We start from the raw sequence: 23,542 nt of genomic DNA on the forward strand, positions 1-23,542 counted from the left end.
GACTTGTGCAGCCTGTTCACATTATTCGAAGACAATGAAAAGGACAACTAATTGCATGTGCATTGGGAGAACACTGAAAGAGAAATACAGCACCTGTAAACTGACTGGCAGAAGAGTGTGCAGAAAGGAGAATATTCATATTTGTATGTTGAGAAGGGAGCATACCTGTGCTCCATTTCAAAACAAACTTTTTACCTTCAAGTTTTTAATAAACATTTGCTGATACTACAAATGCTGTCTTTTATGCAGTTCTTATAAAATACTGGCAGAAACAAAAAGCAACTCAGCAATTTAGAAGAGTACTGCATTATTTTGAAACAAAGAACATATTCTACCTTATCCCAGAATTAGTCACATCAGAAATTATTTCTTCTAACTCTAGATCAGCAGACAAAATGATTATTGAAATTCCAATTGAAAAGCATTCTGACCAAGAGCAGGAATAAAGAAAACCAGAGGGAAAAACCCGTAAGAAGCAACCCACTTAGTATTAAGAAATGTCTTGTCCATTCCATTAAAAAAAAAAAAAAAAAAATCACGCTAAGAAGTTTTGTCCTTACAATATATAATGAATTGCTACAGATGGAATGATGGGATTGAAAAATTAGAAGTAGTTGTATGACATCATTACCTTAATTATCAATCTTCAAAATTTAAAACTTCATGGATGGACACAGATTTCTAACTGAGAAATATGCTCAGATAAATTTCTGACTGAATGCACTAGCACTGTGTTTTCTACAGAAATTATCTGACACTTTTGGGATATGTATGTAAGGCTGCTCCCACACAGTGCATACAACTGCTTTTGATTATTCCGAAAAACAGTAGGAATACTAGAGTTGGCACCTCCTTAGCTATCTGAAGAAATGGATTTTAATTAAAAGTTGATAGGAAGTAGGGATGTGCTAACATTTTGACTGTTATTTCAGATTCTGAGGTAGAAATTTGGAAGCAGGTTCAGAAGCTGCACTGAGGTTGAATAAGGAGTCAAGTACTGCAGAAGGAGATACTGTTCAGAAAGAGAGAACAAGATTGCAAGCTTTGGCTTTTCAGAGTCAGTATGTCACAAAAATTCATGAGGCAATTCCACTTTTCATAAGTCTAGTACAGTAAGGCCCAAATTAAAGCTTTTTCAGCCACTCAGTGAAAAGATGAAACAATACATCCATTAAACAGCTGAGGCCGCCCATTCCACGAAGGAGGTTTCAGATGCTGACACTACTCTAGAAAGCTTTTCAAAGCCAATTTTTAGCCAGAACAAGAAAGTTCTTTTACATATTTCCATCATAACTGCATTTCACAGTAAAAATGCTCTTCAGGCAGGAGCACGGATTAAGCCTGCCACGTTCACATTGGTGGTGTCAGACCTGAGCACTCACTGGGATGCCGTGGTATGGCCTTACAAACCCATACATTGGGCTTACCTCCAGAGATCACCAAACCTCTCCAAACAGCAAACCACTTACAATACTAATGCTACTTCTACCAGAAATACTCTCTGCAATGTGTACAGCTTTTAAAGGAGTCTAATTTTTTTGAACTAGGAAGAAAGAGCCTCCCTAAAGCAAAGGCACACTCAGTAAATGAGACAGTCAAAGAGGGTGCATGGATTTTGGTCACAGGTACACAACAGCTTGAAAACTCACTAATTCATTCCAAAAATCTTCTGTTTTGACACATTCTCATCAATAAGACTTTTATTACCCAGTGGGAACCGGCATTCGGAAGGCGTTTTAGTGGTATAAAATGTAAGGACTTTAAATGATAAGTGATAAAAGGTTAAACTGTCATTCTGCTCATGCTCATGAGAAATGTGTATGCCATCCAACAGGTTTCCATATACTTAACTCGCAGCAGACCTTGCTGCCTCAACCAGATTTTTGCATTTAAACCACATGTAGAAAAATATATATTTTACAGATAATCTTTCAAATGTCCATCAGCTGTATAAAACTTTCAGTACCTTGGAATATATGGATATGACACTAATACTCAGTGCCTACAAAATCACAATGTTTTGTTAAATATACTATTTTATCTAATTTCCTGTTGCACATAGAAATTTGAGCAAAAACTGCAATGATTAAAATAAGATTTGAGAAACTTTTCTAAACACGTTTTGTTTACATATGTCCTCATATTTCCCCCCAAATATCAAAGATATGTCCATGTTCTTTGTGAGTTTTCCTGTAATAACACTATGATGATACTCAAGTTTGTCTACCAAGGGACTTCAATTTCTGTTGGAATCTTTCTAATGGAAAGGGTCACACAAAGCTAACACCAGTCTTTCTAACACGTTACAACCTCTGGGCTAAGAGGGGATCAGAAAGCAGATAAATGCAGTTTTAGAAGCTCAGATTAGTTTATTTTTAGAGGAAAAAAAGGGCTTGAGTCCACTTCATTGCTAAAGCAAAGGAGAATTTGAACAACCTCTCCCATTGCAAAAATTCACAGCAACAAAACCACTGCCTGTGACAACTCAAAACATTCTAGTGTTCTAGATAAGAGATCTTAACTGTTCACTAAGAAGCAAGTACAGAAGCACATTCTACAGAAAAAAAATAGAAACAAAGCTAATATTTATCTTTCTTATGTTTTCAAGAAAGTAAAACAGGAAGTAGGTTTTCTGTCATGTCATTTGGCAGTAGAGTGGCTCTGATATCACAGTTCTGAATTATTTTTAGTATTAATGAAGGAAGCGGTTGATTAAAAGTAAAATAAGTTTTAAAGAAAAGGAAACCTGAGCATGAGTCTTCATTGTTTTTTATGGAAACTGTTTTAGTTTGACCTTGATTCTTTATCAACTGGCAGGAATTGTGAGGTAGCATAAACTGATAATATTATTGGCCAGTTTTTGGAACCTTAGCTTCAAGGTGACTGAGGATCTGCAGTTTCAGATGTCAGCAAGTAATTTCTCAGGTACTTCTGCATCACTGTAGAGCTATAAAGTGTCACTTCACATCACTGATCAAGACCTTTTCTAAAAGGTATAATCTGAGAACAGAGATTTCACTTTTTTCTATCCTTCCCGTCTGAAACAAAAGAGCAGGGGTTCCATACAGAACAAAAATACATGGAAATCTATGGTGGCCATAATGCTCTTGATTCACATAGTCTTACTGCACAAAAACAATTTTGTTCTTAATTTTACACTGTAAATTTGGAAAACAGACTTAGTAATATTAAAAATACACAAAAATATTTTGGCAGTTACCAAATAACTTGGTAACTTGTGTCCACATGACATTTCCAAGCACACACAATTTGGCCTGGAACACCTGGCACCAAACAATACAGCTTGGGCAAACAAGTGCCTCTCCGAGACAGCCACCCTCTAGGCTGGTTGTTCCACAGCTTTGTAGAGTAACAGATCTTTTTCCAGTGAGTAAAATCTTTTTACATAATTCTAGATATAAACAGAAGAGCAGTAGCTGGAGCGAGGGAGTTGTTAGCAGAATATTGTTCTTCATTTTTCATCAGTCCACTCAAATTTGGCACAACTTGATAGCAATAAAATGTCACTGCCATCTGTTCGGTGATCATTTGATATCCTATCTAGAAACAAATTGCTGTTAAGCTAAGAAGCTTGTGCTCAATGAGACTTAAGAGGGCTATAATTGAAAATAATTTTGTTAAAGCTTTATGTCAGCTTCGTGGAACACCTTCTTCTGCTTCTCCCTCAAATTCAAAAAACAACAAACAACAAAACACAAAAACAACCAAACCCACCCCAGACAATAAGATAGTGTAATCATTGATCTATAGTTTTGCTTTAGTCTACTAAGTTAAAGCGCATGTCTGAGAACTTTCTGGAGCTGTCCTGCTGAGGAAATATGCTATATATTTTCATTTTAAACAGAAAAAAAAAACAAACCTGTCTTCAAAAACACAGTGTGGAAACACATCTTTCAAGTATTTTGCCTCAGAGAGGAAAGATCTCATTTTTCTAGATAGGAAAGAAGAATCCTTGTTGTATTTATGCATTTTCCAGACAAAGTCATCATCACGACTGGGGTTAAAGGAAGGCAGATTTAATATTGTATTCCTTCATGTTAGAGATACATTAGAGAAAATGTCTATAAGCCTTTCTTGATTCTTAGCTGCAAGCCACCATAAGGATGACATCATCTCCCTAATTTTACTGCTTTATGTTAAAGAGCTATGATAAAGGCAAAAATTTTTGAAAATGAAGTCTTGCTTTAAGGTGAATTACTGAAATGTTCAATAATCAGTAATTTACCTTTAAATGGGTCTCTGAGCACACTAAGAAACAGCACTATTAGGAACCATGAAAAACATAACAGTGGTCCACTTTTGGGAAGCATGGGGAATGTTAATTTTAAATTCATATTCATCTGGAATGAATTGCTTTTATAGGGCCAATTTTGTTTTAACTTTTGCTTTTAAAATTCTGATTACATAACACCCCATCCAATAAATCAGACACTGAATTTTATATTTGATTTATCAAGTTCTGCTCCTTATGTAAATGAAAATGTTCAAATAGGAGGGTATAATTAACTGATCCAAAGTGTTCACACACAGGCATAGTAATGCAGTGTAGGCATTGTAAAAAATCTGCCTCTGAATTTCATTATTGGCTTCGATTTAGCACAAAGTTTTGGGTCAGCCAACAAACTGTATATCATTTATACAGACCACACATTTCTGGAACTGTGTTTTTACTTGCTGTCAGTGCATATCTCCCTCTTTTTTGCAACATATTTGCATGATAGAAACTACAGATTTATTTTGAAATCCAAATTTAGAAAGGAACAATCACATTTGCTATGTTTCTGACTCTTAGAAAGCTCATATTAGATTATAAAAGAAGCTACACATTTGACATATAAATTACCTGAATGGCATTCCCTCTCTTTCCCCATACACACTCAACTACTTACCAGTAAAATCCACACATTATTTTTCCGCAAAATACAGATCATTATCAAATAAATATTATTTTCTTTATAACCTAATAACCTTTATGACTGACTGCATATTTGTCAACAAATTATGAATTGCTCACAAAAGGTCACAGCTATTCATGTCAACATTATGTATGACCCTTTAAGAAAAATATTCTTACCTATGGCAATTCATAATGTGACTAATTTTAAATAATATTCTACAGAATCTGCTCAGCTAGCTTTTCTAAACTCAATGAATGTACATGAGGATAAAAAACCTGCCAAGTCTTGAGCAAAAAAACCCAATGCCAAAGTCTCATTAATTGATATTTCAGCACATAGCACCACTAACCAGGCTGTGCCCATTTCACTGGGAAGATTTTTTTAATGCATATTTATATTTCAGAACCAAATAGTATAGGTGCAGTTTTCTTTCCATTCAAGGATAGTGTACATCTACATGACATGTTTGGCGCATAACCCCAGGAATTCTTCTTTGCCTCTCATGATGTGGTTCCCACCCGTATTTATTCCAGTGTATTTCTTCACTTCCTCTTTTATTTCCAATATACTAGGTGCCATATATTCACCAAATCATACCCAATTCACGCAATATTTCCCATCTCAATCCATATGCTTATCATGCTCCACTCAAGGAGCACAAACCAGACAAGTGAGTATGTGTCAGGCTCATGACACCCTTTGGTCTGGAATGAGAGTGCTCACAGACAACCTTCATTCAGGCATAGCTGGGCAGAATGAAAACAGGCCAATAGGGTAAACTGTGATGCTAGGCAAAGTTAGGATGGTAATGGTTGTCATCAACCATTTATTTAATTTGCAGGCACTTACAGAGATGGCAAAAGACAGAGCTTTGCTAATCACCAGCCAAAAGCTCCCACTCTATCTTCTTTCTGTTTTTCACCCAAATCAATTGGTTTCTGCTCACTGACTCCTAAAACCACCCAGAAAAAATCAGAATTAATCCAAACACTTGTTCAAAATAGTCTGTTGTCAAGGAGTGGTCTGTTTGGTCCTGGCAAGTTCAGATTCCTAAACCATCATGAAAGGAAAAGAAACATCCTATATCATTGTCTTCATCCAAGCCCATTTCTTCCTCTTTTATAAATATCTGTCATAGGTTAGCAAGCATAGTCCCGGAAGGGATATCCTTGCTAAGGGGTGCTTACAGCTTCCTCTGGGACCTGATAGAACCTATCAGCTGGCCAGTTTGAATATGGACAATTCTTTAAGCCACTTAAAGTTGTGACCGCCTCTGTGATCCACACTTAAGAATAGACAAACTCCCCCCCAAGCTCTCTCTCCTTTCCGGCGCTGGCACAGGTGGCTGCAGGCCCCGTGCAGGGGCCAGTGGGCCTGGCCAGGCCCTGCTTGGGGGCCATCCTGGAGCCATGGGCCTGTTCCAGCCATGGAACCCCCCCCACTGCCTTGCCGTGGGCGGCCAGAGCGGCTCGGAACCCCCCCCTCCACTGCGGCCGAGATTCAGCAAAGCGGCACCTCTGTCCGGCAGAGGCCAGGTGACCAACAGCGATAAGCCACATTCCAGCTGCAAGGCCGAGGTGAGATTAACCCTTTTATTGCTGTGAAGAGCTGAAAACCTGAGGGAAGAGAGAGAGGAGATGCTTAAAGCTGAAAGTCTGTTGTGAAGCTATGATATATCAGAGTATCCCGTTGTAATTTCATGAAGATATGGGGGGTGGAGTGTTCAAGTCATAAGCAATAGGCAGATGCTGCCGCAGCTGTAATTTCATGAGAAGTTTGGACAGAGAGAGATGAACCAGATGAACCAGATGAGGACTTTTGCTCCAAAGAGGAAAGGAGAAAAACCTCAATTCCTAGAGATGCTTCCAGAGATAGTCTTAAAGATGAAGATGACCCTTTGCTCCCAGGGAAGGAGAAGGGCCTCGGGTTTTTTTTGTTTCTGAACAGCTCAACCTTAAAATTGTACCCCAGAAAACTTTCAAGAGTGGACCCTCGAAAGCAGTTGCGGGAAAAGCTGCAAGTCGGGGGAAGGGACTCACATTGCAAGCAGAGAGACTCCTCTTCCTGAATGGACTGAACAATATTTGGAAGTGGGTGGCTGTCTCGGTGTGATACTGTTTTCATAGCATGAGCAAAAAGAGACTTCTCTTTCTAAATGGACTGAACAAGGTTATTATGGAAGTGGTAAGCAGACTGAACATCTTAAGGGTTGCCTTTACATTGTCAGTGGGAGAAGGGAGGAAGGTGGGGGGAGGAGGAGAGTTCTAGAGGTGGTATAATTTTTTTTTTTCTTTCCTTTTCTTCTTTTAGGTCTGTTAATAAACTTCTTTATATTCATTCAAGTTGGTGCCTGCTTTGCATTTCTCCTAATTCTTATCTCACAGAAGATAAACAGTAATGAGTATTTTAGACCAAACCACTACAATATCCTTTTCCTTGTCCTTTCCAAGGTCTGCTAGTCTGACGAAAGTCCAGCTTTCCAACACACCATTTAAGTTCATCTGACTTTAAAAGCACATCTTTGCTGTAGCCTTCTTATCTAGAAATACTTCAGGGTCTATTTAATTCTGCCATTTTACTATTCATTCCCTCTCTGAATGTTTTGTCCTCTTTGACATCACTATTGCTCCTCTACTGTCACTTCCTTTATCTCAATATTTTTCCTTCTCCTTAGTATCTTCCCAAAGTATCATCAGTCCTTTTCTTTTCTCCCAAGACACATCTCTTTGGTATCCAAGTCAGTCAGCTGAGACACTGTACAACAGTACTAGTATCAGTTACCTCGGTTTCCTTTATCCTTCCCAGGAGACTAGGAAAGCTATGGGATTTCTCTTTAAATGTTCACTGTGCTCTATGACTATTTAGATGCTGCTTTTCCTCTGAATAAGAAGGGTCTGTACCTACGCTCAACAGTTAATACCATGTGTTACTCTTAGGTGATAATCCATTCCTCCACCTCCTGTCAAAACCAAGGCAAAACAAATATGTACTTCAATATGTTCTTAAAGTCAGCAAATTATCTAGCTCAAACAATAGCCTAGAGAAGATTCCAATGAACAAAACCCTTCAGAGAATACTCTGTCATCAACCCTGTCAATTACAAAAATAAGTAAACAAATAAGATCCTAAAGATCACAAATTATTTTAGTATTGATAAACTAAGACAAGATGATAAAAAGGGAGACAGAATACATAGTAGCCTTTGTGGTACTATATAAAACTTTTTAAAACTAGAATTATATTTTAATAATCTTTTTCATTTTTCAGCTATTGTTTTTAGAAGAAATATAACAAATATATAACCTTTGCTTTAAAAAACCTAATAATTAAATACCCTCATAAACTTGTTAAAGCTACTTGAAGGTGTTAATATTTGAGTTTAAACACAGGCTGCTACTTAGAAACTTCAAAGATACATATCAAAGCCATGAAATAACTCAAACAAAGGGAACCTGTACGAGGAAAAAAAAAATCCCAAAACACTTGTATCAAGAATAACAAATACTTGCTCTTGACTGAAGTATTTCATTAATGCCAGAACTCATCTTGAAGCTAAAATGAAAATGGCAGATTATTTTGCCACATCCTCCTTGAAAACTGTGTGACCATTTTCCCTTAGATTACAGGGGCTTCATTCTGTTCCCCATCTATGTCTTCAAGCTTCTCTCTGTTCTTCAGGGTACCCGAACTATTTGCTATTAAAGAGTGAGGCAAAGAAGGCATTAAGTACCTCAGCTTTTTCCTCATCCTTTGTCACTGTGTTTCCCCCTACTCCAAACAAAGGCTGGAGAAAGCATCTTAATATAAGAGCTCTTTTTACATTTGGTTCTCAAACAAGTTATAACTCTAGGGAGTATTTGCTGAATCTCTTAATTTTAAATAAATTTTAATCAACCTAGTTTTTCAAGCAGATATCAGCAACATTTGTAACGAAGTTAGAAAAAAGCACGTTATTAAACACAAAAATTGAATTCAATTTGCTGATGTACAATTAATTGTTCCCACACACACAATAACTCTCTACATTCGAATGAGAAAGGATTCAATGCATGATGCAAACTGCTTTGCGCATAAAAAAAAGTTGGGTGAAACTACTATAGTAGCATACTGTGCTTAAGCTAAACAAGACAGGCATTATTTCCATTGAACTCCACAGAACCCCAATGACAGTGTGAAGTAACTGGGGAAAGAGCACACATTAACATAAAAATTCTGAGTCCACTGGAGAAAAGCAGCTTTGTGGAAACTGTAGAACGAAGTTACAAATACAGAAAAAATTATCCAATATTGCTACACAGTACAACACAGTCAACATCTCCCTAGCCTGAAATACTCAGAGAAGGATATAAATTTGAGTTTGATTCATTTTGTTGCTGTTTGGGTCAGGTTTTGTGTTGGGTCTTTTTGTTTGTGGGTTGGTTGGTTTGCTTTTTTGGGGGGGAGGGGTGTTTGACTTTTGTTTTTAGAAAAAAGTTTATTTTATTAATTAAACATGACTACAGTCTGTTCAGTATACAGCTTGCCTTCTAAGCAACATTTTTAACTATGCATTCCTGTTTTGTTGCAATATCATCTAGATTCCCATAAGAAATAAGCTCTAGCATCTCCATTTAACATAGGAAAGTAAATTAAATCTTAGTGCAAAAATATCTACTAAATGGAACCTCAGCAATCTATGTGCCAGTGAAATACTGAAACTATGAAGCAACTGGCTAGTATGAAGTGGGAAGGCATCTAGACAAAAGTTTGCATCCTCCACCCTCACCAAATACAGGAACACTTAGAAATTAAATTATTCATGTAATAGGAAAACAAAAAAATCTTCACAGCTCTAGCTATAATCAACATCTAATAATTACAGACGAAACAACAGAAGCAGATCCCGAGTCTGGGCAATGGATGTGTAGGACGCACTTTACTGGAAATCTTTGCTTCCAGAGACGGAATGAATACCACTTGACAGACCACATATATGGTCAAACGAAAGATTTTTTTAAACATGAATCAGTATTAAAACCAGATGTCTTCTGATTCAATTAATGAGCAGATTTCATAACAGTTGAATAAAGAAGGTAGCACGTTACAGAATAAAGCAAGTATGAATGATACACTACAGAGATTCATCCATAGAATACATGTGGACTCTTCTGTCCTGCTTTTGTAAAGACAGTTTTTATAAGGGGACACAAACTACAAGTTCTTAAAAAAACCCCAACCACTCACCCCTAATCCATCATACAGACAGCCTTCACAGAAGGTACGGGATATCACTAAGGTCTTTTTTCCAGAGCCTGTGTCTTTCCAGTGCTATGAAACAAGATAATTTGACAACATTCTGTAATTTAAACATAAATAGAGAAACATTTGTTTACACTGTACTTAGCTCTGCTTCTGCTACCTAGAGAAGACAAGTAAAAAAGGGATTTTAGTAAAATCTTCACTGACCAGCATACGAATCATAGTTGGGCAGTTTCTGGGCTGAATACTTAAGGAAATACACCACGTAAAAAGGACAGAGCATCAGGATGGTAACAACTGAATCTAAGAAATGGGGGTTGCTGTTTACATGCAAATCAGCATGCTTCTCAAGGGTTGAAAGGAGACAGGAAGTATATTCCAGACCCAGCTGACACTTAGAAGTCAATAAGAGTAATTTAAAAAACTAAATCTGTCAGTTAGAAAACCTAAGCTGTATGTTAATATTTGAGGCACAGAGCTGGAAGAAGGTGGGGAAAACCTTCTCTCCACCTCATCACCCATCCATTGATCTTATGGCCAGCACTGAGGGATTAGTATGAGAAACTGATTTTTATCTCAAAAGAAAGCTAAACAAACAAACAAACAAATAAATAACGCAACCCGGTTTAATTAAGATTTTTTCACACAGCACTACAGTAAAAGATGGAAAAAAAAAAAAAAACCAAAATAATTTCAAATCAACCAGAGGAGCGGAGCATTAATACTACATCACCCACTTCACCTTGATGTTCACAAAGAAAAGAGATTAGAGACCAGGAAACCTGAAGCTTCCAACAATGAAACAATTGCTTTAGAACACAGTTCTAGAAGCTATGCACACAACCTCATAGTACACACACACCTAAAACAATGGAGAACTCTATTTTAGTTTCCTGTGTGAACTTAACACCAAAAAAATACAAGGGCAACAGGAATACAAACATGGAGGTTCAAGGCAAAAAACATTTTTATTAAACACACTTGTCAACTACAATATAATTTCAGTATGCAGTTTGTCAATTTTTATATTTTTACAATTACTTCTTTAAAGAGATACTCTGCTAAAACCCCCCAAAAAATCAATTAAAAAATAAACTCCATTTTAACTTTTTGGCTACACAAAATGTCATTCCAACAACTCCTTATAGTGGTAATAATCCTATGATAGAGCAAATTTCCTTCCTACTTCATCCAGTAATACCATACTACATTAATTTGAAATCTATCATGGTTGCAAACACTAACTCAGTTGAGAAAAACAAAGTATTTCAATTATTTTTTTCTAGTTTAAGAACACTGTTTCTAAGCCAAACTGTATCAAATGCAAAGTAAGAGAGAACCTTAGTTTACCTTACTAAATCTAAAAGTACTGTAAGTTCTAGCTGCCCTGGAGACAAAGTTAGTTGAAATGCATTCAGCTGTCATAAAATCCACACTCTTCCTCCTGCTCAGACAAAGCTACCAACTGCCAAATGTTATCTAATTATTAGCATATGTAAAGCAAAAGGGCTGGACTCTACTCTCAGTTTATCTGTACTTAGAAAATAGTTTTGAATTAAACCTGCAGCCCACTCCAACCTTCAAAATTCTAAAAAGAAGGCTTGCCAAAGAGAACAGGCAAAAATATCCCAAAGAAATCAATTTACAGGTGTATTCTAAATTCCAAAATTATGCAGGAAGAAATTTCTAAACATGCTCTTCTTAAAAAAAAAAAATAGTCCCACTTTAGGGAAAGATAAAAATAGAGCCAAAAATCAAAGTCACATTTTTTCTATCTGGTTTCTGAACAGGATAAGCAATAACATCCATCCCTAAGTAAGGGAAATTAAGTAAATGTCTGTGGATGGTGATTTGGAGCCAACTGAAAAATAAAAAAAAGCAAAGTAGAAATAGTCTATCTAATCTGTCAGTCACCTAAACATAATTAGCTGTTATCATCATTAACAATAACAAAGATAACTTTTCTATAATCTCCAAGAGGCAAATGACAAAAGGAAGGATGTCACATACAGAAATGTCTCAACTTCTCTTTTCTTCTAAGGAGTTAGTGTATATGCTTAACAAACCGTACATGAACTGGAAATATGTATTCCCATCCCCCTTAGAAATAACCACTTCAAAAAATGTTTACAAATTTAGTTTATATTTTTGAGAAAACTTTGTTGCTGCAGTTGACTTTGATCTTCAGCATTTGATGGCATATAGCCCCGCCCTTCCTGAAGCTGTTCAAAGCAGTTAACATCCCTGGTCTTAAATATGACCAAAAAACCTCAAGAAATGTCAGGAAAAATTTTTTTCTTTTTATTTATTTTTAAAGTATGATTTCTTCCCATCTATTTCACTTTCTTATATTTGCAGTAAGATAAAACAGAAAAACTGTTATACAAGCAGACACTAGATGAAGTGGAGGACCTGGGAAAAGTTTGTATTCCTCCTTCCCTCTCTTCACAGGCTGCCATGCAAGAGAGAGTACACACTCCATTCACAGGGAAGAATTTGACAAGGCAGCAAATCAGGTTACTAGGCTAAATGACAGGAGTGAGATGGCAAAACAAAAGAAAAAAATTGCAAAAAAAAAGCCCTAACAGCTAAGAACTACAAAGTATTTGAATGATATTCACAGCAAATGAATAGCTTTTTAGAGGACCATAAAAGATAATTAGCGTACTTGTGAGGTTTCTATTTTTGAAACTAGACGCTTCCTCGCCTCTTGCCCCCTCCTCCCCCCTCAACTCTGCAAACAGACAGGGCTCAGAGTGTTTTGGGTTAATAACCAGACCAGGTCAGCCTGCAAGAGATTATTTTAAGCTGTCTGCATTTTTTAGATAGGAGTGGATGTGACAGGCCACCCAAGAGAAGATCAAATATAGCAAGAGGTCATCTGTATCATATTATCAATATTTTAAGACTCAAATTTACTGAATTTGAGTACAATTTTTACTGAATTTGACTCAAATTTACTGAGTTTGAGTATTGAATACAAAAATTTAGACCTTGGATAGACAGGATAGAAAATATTACAGCATAGTAAGTTTCACAAAATTCAAAGCTCTCATAGATTTTTTAGACAATCAGTTTTGACCATGAAAAATGCTTCTAAAACCTCATTAAATCTTTTCCCTTCCTAATTAACTGAGCTTGAAAAATATTCTGTTTTTGTCTATGTCTATTGCCCTGCTACCTAAGCTCACTAACCAAGGAATGAACGACCTGAGCATTTTCTCGACAACTTGATTAAGAAAGAGCTGCAGGTGACCTTGACTTAGCCTTTTAATTAATGAAATTTATCAATATGTTCAAGCTTTTTTCCTGCTTGAAAAACATCAGTTTCTTCCCATTTCCTATGTTCTCAGAATCACACAGAGTCTTTGAGATTGGAAGGGACCACTGGAGATTTTCCACCCCAACTCCCCTGCTCAGACTGGGTCAGACAGATTAGCTACTCATGGCTATGTCCAGTCAGGCTTTAAATATCTTCAAAGATGGAGAATCCACAACCTCTCCCTGTGAGATGGTTCCAGACCCCAGCCATCCTCATAGTAGAAGCCTTTTCTTGTGTTCAGATGGAATTTTGTGTATTTCAAATTACACTCATGGCCTCTTGTCCTCTCACTGGGCACCAATGAAAGGAGACTGGCTCTGTCCACTTTTTACCCTCCCTTTAAGAATTTATACACTGATGAGATCCTCCTGAGCCTTCTCTGGGCCAAATAGCTCCAGCTCACTGAGCATCCCACTGTATGAAAAATGCTCCAGTCCCTTAACCTTCTTTGTGACCTGCACTGGACGCTCTCCAATATGTCCTTATCTCTCTTGTACTGGGAAACCCAGAACTGCACACAGCATTCCAGGTGTGGCCTCGCCAGTGCTGCCACAAGGACACTTTGCTGGCTCATGCTCAGCTTGCTGTCCTCCCAAATCTCCAGGTCTTTTTCTGCAGTGCTCTTTGCAGGTGGCTGACCTCCAGTACATGCTGGTTCTTGGGGTCATTTCTCCTCAGCTGCAGGAACTGGCATTGTTCTTTTTTGAACTAGGAATGTTGTCGTCTGCCCACTCTTCGTCTTGTTGAGGTCCCTCTGGATGGCAGCCCAACAACCTGGGATATCAAACTCTCCTCCTGGTTTTGTATCATCAGGAAACTTGCTGAGGGTGTGCTCAGTCCCAGAAACAGGGTCACTGAACAAACACATTAGACAGTGTTGAACCCAGTATCGGTCCCTATGGTATACCACTGGTGAGCCACTGGAGCTAGTGCTGCTGATCACAACCCTTTAAGCCTGGCAGTTGAGCCAGCTTTCAGTCTATCTCACTGTTCATCTATCAAGGCCATCTCCCTTCATACACCAAGCAAGCCATTTCACCATAGAAGAGTATCAGGTGGGTTAAGCAGGACTTACCATGCCCAAATTCATGCTCACTACTCCCAGTCGTATTCTTGTCCTTCATGTATCTGGAAATACCTTCCAGGATCACTTGCTCTATCACCTTCACAGGGACAAGCAAGGTTTCTTTATCTGTACTTCCCCAGACTCTCCTTGGACACAGATTTTTTTCCCGTCCTCAGGAACCTCTCCACATGACCTTTTGAAGAAAATCAAGAGTGCCCTCACACTGACATCAGTCAGCTCCATTAGTATTCATGGGTGCATTTTACCAAGTCCCATGGACTCCTTTATGCTCAGTTTGTTTAAATATCCCTTAATTTATTCACCCTCCACTGAGGGTAAGTCTTCCTTGCACCACACTGTCTGGAATTCTGGAAGGCCAGTCTTACCAGTGAGGGCTGAAGTGAAAACTGTGTTGAACACTTCAGGCTTTTCTGTCCCTGTTGTCACCAGATCCCCTACCCCACTATCAGTGGGCTCATGTTTTCTCTAGCATTCCTTCTACTCCTTATGTACTTCCAGCAGGCTTTTTGTTACCCTTCACACCCTTCACCAGCTTTAATTCCAGAATGGTTTTAGCTCTCTCTGAACCATTTTCAAATTCTTGAATTTTTTTGATTTCTCACTTAGCCATGTTGTTCCATGCTCTGTTTCTCCAATTTTCTCTGAGAAGTCTCTCCTTCACAAATGCATAACTCTTTTTTCCAAGTTTCTCACTCATCCTGCACAGTTGCAGCACTAACCAGAAACAAACTCATAGGATGTTTTTGACCCATTCTGCAGTTTGTCTTCAAAAGTATTTGCATTAATTCTTAATTATTTCAAATATTTTATAGAAGTCTTTTTCTGCATGAGCCAGAAACAAAGGATTTCAGTTAAGATAATTTACTGTAATCCTTCACTTTGTATAAAACAATAATACACAAATCATTTTACTGAAATAAATTAGATTACATTAATTAAGGAATCAGGATGGAATGCATCCTTTCCCCCCTCCCTCCCAACAACTTTCTTTCAATTCTTTTTGTTTGGTTATTAAGGCATTTGTTTGTTCTTACATCTGTTTAGTAAACACCAGTGGCACATCAGCCTCTTCCTCAAAGAGAAAATATGTCCTACTTTTGCTGAGGGCTAGGGAAAGAAAGTTGAATACTAGCTTCTCCCATCTTATTTTTAACTAGCTGCCTCTTTCTCTTCTAAGACTTATCACTCTACAGTTCTTGATCCTAACTATCCTACCCAACCTGCCAATACTCCCTCTTTTTTCCCTCCTATTCCCTCTCCAAAACAGCTACCCCAAAATGCACATTAGTAAGCTCTTCCATTTTATTAATATGCATGCTATTTTACTTTGACTTCTATTTTGGAGGACCTCACTAATGCTTTCACAAGTAGTCAACTTGTGCTTCTTACTGTTATCTCTTTATTATTTAGAGTGATATAGCATTTGAAGAGGTGAGTGAGTCCTACTTATTTCCAAGCTCCAGTAAGCTAAATGGAAAGATCCAAATAAATTAATAAATCTTTCCAGAACTACAGACTTGGTGTAACACAGTGCAGAGAAACATAACATAGCACAGATATTTTTTTGGCTCCCTGCCTTTAGGAACCAAAATAGCTTCTTCCAGATCTCTTTAAACATCTGCTATGCATTGGCCAACTGTACAGCCAAAAGATAAAGCAAATGCAATACTAGAAGTGGTTAGCACACAGTTCTAGACTAGAAGTAGTAGTGTTAAGTTCTCTTTTACTACAGTAGCATTATTCAAATGAAGATATTATTGACAACACATAATGCAAAATATCCTACAATATTGTCCTCTCAGTCTGTTTCCAAAACAAAACACATTGTTTATATGAAAAGTAGTAGATAAGATTTTCAGAGATATGTTCTACACTGCCATTAATAAAGCAGAGCTTCATCAGGCTCAGTAACACAGGAGTGTGGTGATCTTATTTGGTATTACAGAACTGACCATTTATTGAAAAAATGGAGTCTCAGGTGAGAAGGGGAAAAAGACTATTAACCTGATGTGAGCAAAGGGAGCCACTTAAAATCTGATAAACAGCAACACAGCTATTGAGCATCCACCTAGTTTAACTGCTGTAGCACACAGAGGGCTGAGGGGCTCAGGTGGCTGGAGAGAAGGTTCAATTTTTCTCCTGCATGAAAGCACATGGCAAACATGGCAAGGAGGATCAATTATTCAGGCTGCTAAATCTATGGTTCTTTGAAAAGATTGACAAAAAGCAGTTATCTTACTTCTTACAAATCTCTGAACACATAATCAATTTGAGATATATTTTAATTCTTGTTTCAGGCTTCTTTTTCCTCCTTGAAACAATATGTAGTTGGAAATGAAAGTTAAAAGTTTTACTGGTGTCAGAAATATGATAGAGACAGAAAACTACTATACTGAATGTCTTTAGATGACAGATTGTGTTCAGCCAACACGAAGTATTTCTAAGCCTGAGCCATACCCTAGAACTAAAACCAATCCAGTTGAACTAGATCAAGGAGTTGGTAGACATAGGAGTTTGTAGAGAATGATAACAGCAACTCCTGATTCCTGGTGCAGAAAACATGTAGATGTCATGATTTTTGGTGACTGGAGGCTCGGGATTGCCTACAAGCAGCTAAATTAGCACTTACAAAGGACATTCTTTCATCCTACTATGCTAGTGTCTATTTCTGGTCATAATAGCTCTTCTCGAGAAGACAACCAAGCTAAGAATTTCCAAATCACCAAAACCATGATTTTATTTTTGGTTTATCTGATGCATTAAGGAACACAATAATCCTTCTGTATAGTAACAGCTGTATAATATTGATTGTACCATACACTTTAATATTAACGAGAGGTAATCTGCAAAGTTACGGATTTCCAAAAAAAGGCTGAACTTCCTCTGAAGACAGGTTTTGTTCAGCCTGAAGAAGAGAAGGCTCTGGGGACACCTTATAACAGCCTTCCAGTATCCAAAGGGGACAACAAGAGTGCCAGAGAGAGACTTTTACAAGGGCATGCAATGATAGGACAAGGGGGAATGGCTTCAAACTGAAAGAGGGCAGGTTTTGGTAGGATATTAGGAAGAAATTCTTTACTGTGAGGATGGTCAAACACTGGAACAGGTTGCCCTGAGAAGTTGTGAAAGACCACGTTGAACAGAGCTAGTGGAAGGTGTCCTGCCCATAATGGGGAGATTGGAATGAGATTATCTTAAAGGTCCCTTCCAGCCCAAACCATTCTATGATTCTGTTATTCACTTGTATGCTGAGCCATCTAAATGATTCTCTTAGGGGTTTCTTAGGGTGCTTTAGGTATCTCAAGGAAATACAGTCTGTGAGATGTCAAACATTAAGGAAGACAGCAGCATAGCTGCCTTTTTATTTAAAATGTAGGGCAGTACTACAAGCATAGTAAAAACATATTTGCCACCAGTTAGAAATTTACCTTTGGCTAGAAGAGTTCACAGAGGATGTCAACTTGAGCCACTCTTTTTCTGATATCAACAAAATGGAGATACCTGCAAGTCAAATAAGAAAGGTTCATTGGTTTTGGTTTTAGGTGAACATGTCCCGTTATGGTACTAAGGGATAAGCAAAAAAAAAAAAAATCTTAAATAAACATTTGTGTAAAATGAAAATCTACTAATTTCTACATGCAAATAAATTATCAAGAACAACTCACTAGCTTTAAAATTCAGCACAGTGCCATATGTATATGCTGCAACAGAGAAGTTAAAGGTGTTATCTATGGAACCTCCTGGCAATAACTGGAAAAAAAGCGTTGCTAGGGCAAAAGGTCATGAGACAGTACGTGCTGAACCAACAGACTGTTTCATTACGGCTCTGCTTCAAAGGTCATGATAAAGGGTCCACAGCTATTCTTAGAACTGTACTGTAAAAAGCAAGTAGCTTAATAATATCTTCAATTACAAGAATGAGAAAAATCATGAAGTTCCATAAAATGTTTTGAGAGAAAAAAGTAGTGAGTTGATCCAAAAAGTTTAGAAATATGCTCTGAGATTCTGTGGGATGACCTCCAGTGAAGAAAGTATCTAACACCACAAAATTTACATGTGACAATTTTATATTTGCTTCTGAATGAAGGTAAATAAAAGCATATGTAAAATAAAAATATTTTAGCTAGGTCTATCTGATCAACATTAGAGAGAGATAAATCATAAAACTGTCATGTACCAATAAGACAATTTGGCTATTTTATATCTGAGCTAACAAAGTTTCAAAAGGCATTCGTTTTACCATGATCTCAGATAGTAAAATCTAGCTTGAAAATACACAATATTATATTCACACTGAAAGAAAGGAAAAAGAACACACACACACAGCAGGAACAGATGCTATTTCCTGTACTAAATCACCACCATAGGGATAAATATAATTCTAATAGGTATTTTACAGAGTAGTGCATACAATGGAAAAGAACACAAAGCCTGAAAATCCTACGTCAGCTGCATATCTAGGTAGTATGGACACCAGCAGATGGGATGCAGGACCGTTTACTACTATCCTCCTTCTAGGTCTAGTCAAAAATAGGCAATCACTTTAATCTACTTTTACCAGTATGCTCACAGTTGCATAAAAACCCCAGCTCCTGGTGTAGTTACAACCTGAAACTTGAGCAAACACATTCACCAGTGCAGTTTTCATGGGAGAGCTAAAAAAAGCCCTAAATTCTATCAGTAGTAGTGTGGACCAGTATCATTAGATAACTAATCTGTTTGCCAGCAGAAGACACAATTAAAAACCCCCAGGATATTAAACAAATTTCTCATTCCTAACCTAAAAATTACATCTGATGAAGACAAATTTCACACATAAAGCTCACTCCAGTAAAATCTGAAACTAAAGCATAGTAAATACTAAAAGTCAAAAGTAAAAACACAAGAAGAAAGCAACTGCATAAATGAAAGCCAATTTTTTTTAGAATGGCTATGGAATCTGGTCCATTTTCCAAAAGAAACTGCTTCCAGTTTCTATAAATAAGTTTATGAGAATTTTATCATTATTAACATTGTTCTTCTCACAAAAAAAAAGTAATCATATATTCAGATCACTGGAAGAGCAAGCTTCAAAATATCTGTCTCAAAGACAAATTTTAGATTGTCTAATCTATGATTTAGATTATGGGAGCAGAAAGTGGAATCAATTGACCGTCAGAGTAAAGTAGGATTTAGAGGATTATGTTGCTCTTTTGTGAGGCAGCCAAATGGGAAAACACTAGGCCTTGTCCACATACTAATTTTTTTCTTTAATCCAAAGTTCTTATACAGAACACCAAATCAGGAAAAGCATTTAAGAATTTAGAAGAAAAATAATGTTATATATTTCAAAAATAATTTATTATTTCACCAGCATTCAAAAGTTTTCTTCATAACATCTTGCCCCTACATTCATGAAGGTCTACAAATGGAAAAAAAATCCCTCAGAATTTCAAGTAATGCTTTAAACTCACACAAAGTAACAAATTACAAAACAAAAATAATGGTGCCTATTTTCTTTCATGCGCTTCAAAACTTATTTGTAGTATTGGCCATCATAACACTGCTGTATATCACAGATCTGTTTGTCCTGGACGTCTCATGTTTAACTACTTATGGAGTCATATCTGGGTTTCTTTATTCTCCAGGAAGTAACACATGGATTTCATTTGCTGGTTTCTTAATCTTTATCTGAATGTCCACTGGAATTAAAAACTAGTACCTTGTTTCTACAGGAATTGTCACTGAGGAAGTCAGCTAGGCCAAAGACTAGGCAAAGAAGAGTTCACATTGAAAGATACCTGAAATGCAGGTAGAAAGAATTCCTGCATAGCAAAGTCGATCCTTGTTAGTAGCCCTGTTTGGCAAAAAGTCAGACATTCGTAACTGCGGCCTGCCATATACTGCACCTCATTTTCAGCCACAAAAAAATTACTTTTCTGCATGAATATATGGTATTATTTATGCTCCAATCTTTTAATATTTTCTATTCCTGTTTTGTTGTTGTGGGAAAAGCAGAAAGATAGAATAATACTAGTACAAGATCTCTCATTTTCCTTTGGCAAGTTTTCTTTCTCTACCCAAAAGTTTTGGCTATGCAGAAGAAACTGATTCCAGAAAGAATGGGCAAAGAAGCAGCATCCTCATCAGGAAAGCCTTGCTCCAAGCAGCTTCCTAGTGCTCCAAAACACTGTACAGATGGTCACTGCAGAGATAAGCTCCACAGCAAGTTCAGTATGTCCAGAATATCAGCCTGACGCAGTCAATCTACCTGGCAACTCCGAGGTACCCTGGACACACTCAATTTACATTGTAGGAGATGTATTTTTGATGGCATATCCAAGGAAAAAAATAAATTCCACATAGGACCAGAAAGGCTAGCTAATGCCTTGTCAAGTCATTTGCTCTAGATTGTGGGATACTGTTGACATTTGTGTCTTCAACACTCTGTAGGAACCCAGAGTGCCGAGAATATTTCTCTGCCTGTTTTTAAGGTTTTTACCCCCCTGGACACCGCTGGTATAGCTTTAAACCTTGGAAAAATTACCAACAGTCAGACAACAGCTAGAAAATACAGTGGTGTGAATTAAGTGATAGACTACTATGTAAGATTGTCACAGGGTGAAAATTTTAGAGGTTTTAGGCTTCTCCTTATAGTATATAGACAAGAGTAAAAAATACCAAAATGGAGGATTGTTGTTGTTTTCTAAACCTTCTTCTCCTTCTCCTACCACTCCATATTTTGCAGTAGAAGTAGTTTGGAATGATTGGATAGAAAATTCCGCAGCTCCTAGTCGTGTTACTGAATAATTGGTAAGAAAGTAAAAATAATGTACGTTTTTAGTAACTATTGGTTAAAATGTCTTTAAAAGGCTGTGTAAATCTTGATAATTGCTCTCACTCCTACTTTTCCTCCTTCCATGCTGTACCTGGGTCACGCTAGTGGCTCAGTTTCTCTGATAAGACTTAATAAACAACTATCTGGAAGCATTGAAACTACAGAAGACGTCTCGCTTTATCTTTTAAGTGCCTTGCGAGGACTTTCAGCAAATTCTCTCCCATCAGGAGAGACTCGATTTATGGCACGATAAAGTGCCACACTCCAAACTTTCAAGAAGAAACCTTACACTTTCCTCTACACCTAGACCAAGTCTCATTCATCCAGTAGCCCTTTCGGTAATACCCTGTCTTGAAAAAAGAATTAGAAAACTACAGAGAGAAAGCAAACAAGCAGACAAACAATTCTGGTCTAGAAGGACACAAACCCAAATACAGGCAGCAAGGGAATCATTCTTTTCTTCTGCCAGAACAAAGACAGGGCACATTCTCCTTTCACCAAGACACGACAGAAGATACACCACCCTCAGCTGCCTTTTACAAACACACATGCACATACTGCAGCCTTATTTGCCAACTTAGGCTGAAATACCCAGACATTAGGATTTCTGTATGAGGAACTGAACCCACCATGCAAGAAAAAAAACCATCATTTCTTTAACAGCTAACACTGCTATTAAAGCTTTTTGTATTTAAGTACCCCTTTTGAAACAAAAATGGAGTTCAGTATCTATTAAGCAAATAAAATTCTTTACTTTCCTCTTGCCCATACTTACAATTGCCTATTCATGATATTCAAGTATTAGGAATCTTGAATTTAATATATTGAGCAAAAGAAATGACAAAAACTGCTACAATAAATTTCCATTTTCAAGTATGACTTAAGTACAAGAACTGCAGATAAAAGTGATACAATTAATGATAAGATTTTTCTCTACCTGCTCAATTTTATTGGCAAAGCTATTGTCAGTCCTATCATCTTATACACCCAAGGTTTCAAGAAAGCTACATTATTCCATAATGCTCAGGCAGAATTTAGAGTTAAATACCTAATCCACAATTCTTACTGGTGATAAAGCCTCTTGCTGGTGCTACAGAAGGTAAATGAAAATCAAGTAGCTATTCACAGAAATTAATTTTATAACACAGGCAAGAATAAGATCACCTGGTTCACACCAGAATAGTAGTTAATGTATTTCATATGTGAAGCAGAACTTTGAAAATATACACACTCTACAATTACATTGGAAACCATTACTTCCATGAAAAATCCAGCTTGTCTAGCAAAGACAACTGTATTTCAAAGAGACAGATGGAAAACAGATGTGCAAAAGTAACTTGAACATCTATCTAAAAGTACAAGTATCAAAAGTGCTTGTTTATAAATAAAAGCCACACTGCACAAGCTCTTAGTTTTATTTTAAAGTGTAGTCTCTCTCTGATCTAGTTCTTACAATGATGACAGGTTACACATAAGATTTGGGATCAAACCACAGCACTCCATGTCCTAGCTTCTGCTTTGATTTCAGCAACTAATGGGAGCATCTAGCACTTTACAGGGTCAAGACTGAAGTGATTACATGTATTTTGCCATGTATTTCCTCTCCAAGAACTAAACTCAATTTAACTCCATATAACTTTCCATATTCCCAACACAATAGACTGATCTCTGTAAAGGCCTTTTCCTTCCTTTCATACAGAAAATATCCTGTAAATAGCTTATTTCCCACTCTCTAAGTGACTCCTTTTGTTTACAAGAAGGAAAGGGAACAGAAATCTTGCCATAAAATAGTGAGAGCTAAAAAGTTCTGTTTCACTTCCTACTGTGCAGGTGTTTCATACAAGAAATCTATTTTAATTCTTCATTTCAGAGAGAAAACATGCTGCTTCTTTTTGAAACACAGACTGAGAAATAGAAAACAATAAGGTTAAGGAAGTAGCAGCATGCTTTACTGTGAAACAAAACAAAGATATACAATAACCCTTGCTATAAAACTTGTGAAATCCCCAGCTTTGGACACCACAATTATTTCACACATTGACTTGTAAACAGGGTTTTCCTTCTAAATCCATAAGTTCTTTCTTAAATTTTTGCAGCCCAGATAAATGTGTAGAGATCAGTGTTCCAGGTACTTTTGACAAAAAAAACAGCAACAACAA

The 23,542-nt window shown here is 37.1% G+C and overlaps 1 protein-coding gene across 4 annotated transcripts in view; it reads right to left on the minus strand.

The window, feature by feature from the left end:
- The window catches only part of SIPA1L2 (signal induced proliferation associated 1 like 2), a 127,870-nt gene that overhangs the window by 82,263 nt on the left and 22,065 nt on the right, over positions 1-23,542 (minus strand). For 3 of the 4 annotated variants that reach the window (XM_069010271.1, XM_069010274.1, XM_069010273.1), the window contains exon 2: positions 17,995-18,067. The gene's annotated coding sequence lies outside the window, so the exon portion shown is untranslated. Of the gene's footprint in view, positions 1-17,994; positions 18,068-18,231; positions 18,281-23,542 lie in introns of those variants that run through there. The other variant, XM_069010272.1, reaches the window with a different exon arrangement.

This window comes from Aphelocoma coerulescens, chromosome 3 (genome assembly GCF_041296385.1).
Source record: "Aphelocoma coerulescens isolate FSJ_1873_10779 chromosome 3, UR_Acoe_1.0, whole genome shotgun sequence".
Lineage (NCBI taxonomy): Eukaryota > Metazoa > Chordata > Aves > Passeriformes > Corvidae > Aphelocoma > Aphelocoma coerulescens.